Below are 1766 nucleotides of genomic sequence, written 5' to 3'. Positions count from 1 at the left end.
AACCATGGTTATAGATTGGAAGATTCAATATTAAGATACTAGTTCTCTCCACATGGATCTATACCTTCAATACTACAGATAATCTCAATCAATATTCTGGCAGGCCTTATTTTGGGGGAAGAAATTGAGAAACTAATTCTGAAATGTTTTGAGGAATGCAAAAGATCTGTAATAGACTTTTCTTTATTTTGGGAAAGAACATAGAGGACCTGTACTACTCAATTTTAAATTTTGTTTGTTGTAGTAATCAAGTTATAGCAGTGAATGTGTGGGTGTGGAGAACAGAATAGAACGTCTTGAATTTGATGATGTGGTTATGTTTACTTGCCTTTCTAAAAAGTAATCAGGATAATTCAGTGGGGGAGAGGATAGACCTTGTAACAAATGTGTCTCAGACAACTAGGTATTAAGATGGAAAATGAACTTCAATACTTACTTTAGGCCATGAGCAACAGTGGATTTAAAATCCATATTAATCTTGGATATAAAAACTAAAACTGCAAGTTTTAGAAGAAATCATGAGTCAATCTTTGTGACTTTGGGTTAGACAGAGTTTTATTGGACAGGACACAAACCAGAAAAAATAAATCAATAAATTGTACCACTTCAAAGTTAAAAACCTCTGTTCTTTGAAAAGTTTCTCTCCACCACAATGGGCAAAACTTTTGAATAAATACTTCACAAAAGATGTATGTTTGGCCAGTAAGCACTTGAAGCAATGCTCAATATCAATAATCATCCAGGAAATTATATCCAAACCACAGTGAGATATTACCACATACTCATTAGAATGACCAAAACTAGAAAAGCTTACTTATGGTACATAGTGCTGGTGAGAATATGCGGTAATTGGAAAACTCATATCTTTCTGCTGACAATATTTAATAGTAACATCACTTTGAAAAGCAGCTTGCCATTTTTATTTTTATAAAATATATATATATATATATTCCTTGTCATATAAACCAACAAATGTACTCACTGAGTATTAAATGAAATAGAGAGTAAGGAAAAAATACAAATCAGTACAATAAAATGAGAACTTTTTTCCTTAAAAAGTAAATAAAATTGATATAGTGCTAGCTAGAGTAATCAAGAAAAAAAGAGACAAGACCCAAATGAATAAAATCACAAATAACAAAAAGACCTTCCAGTGAAACCAGAGAAATACAATGGCTGATGAAAGACCACACAAAAAAACTTAAAATCAGACAACCTGGAAGAAATAAATAAATTCCCATACACATGAAACCTATTCAGATTGAGCCAGGGAGAAATAGAAAATCTGAACAGACTAATAATGTGTAATAATTTGAAATCAGGAATAAAAAGTCTTCCCAAAAAGAAAAGCCCAGAATGAAATGGTTTTACTATTGAACTCTACTAAATGAATCAAGAACTATCATTTATTAATTCACCTTGAACTCTTCCAAAAAGTTGAGGAGAGAATTCTTCCTACCTCATTCCACAAGGCCAGCATTGCAATGAGAGGAGGAAAAAACAAACAAACAAAATAGGTCAATATACCTGCTAAGCATAAATGCAAAGATCCTCAACAAAATACTACCAAATTCAATTCAATAACATACCAAAAAGGTAATATAATATGATCAGGGACAATCTACCCAATGATGCAGGCATGGTTCAATCTGCAAATCAATAAATGTGGTGTATCAGGTTAATAGAATGAAGGACAAAAGCCATATGATCATCACAATGGTTATAGGGGAAGCATTTGATAAATTCAACATCCTTTCATGTTAAAA

This window comes from Otolemur garnettii, unplaced genomic scaffold (assembly GCF_000181295.1).
Source record: "Otolemur garnettii isolate 467f Iridium unplaced genomic scaffold, OtoGar3 scaffold00136, whole genome shotgun sequence".
Classification (NCBI taxonomy): domain Eukaryota; kingdom Metazoa; phylum Chordata; class Mammalia; order Primates; family Galagidae; genus Otolemur; species Otolemur garnettii.
The sequence above is the reverse complement of the archived record's forward strand: the minus strand, read 5'-3'. Positions refer to the sequence as shown.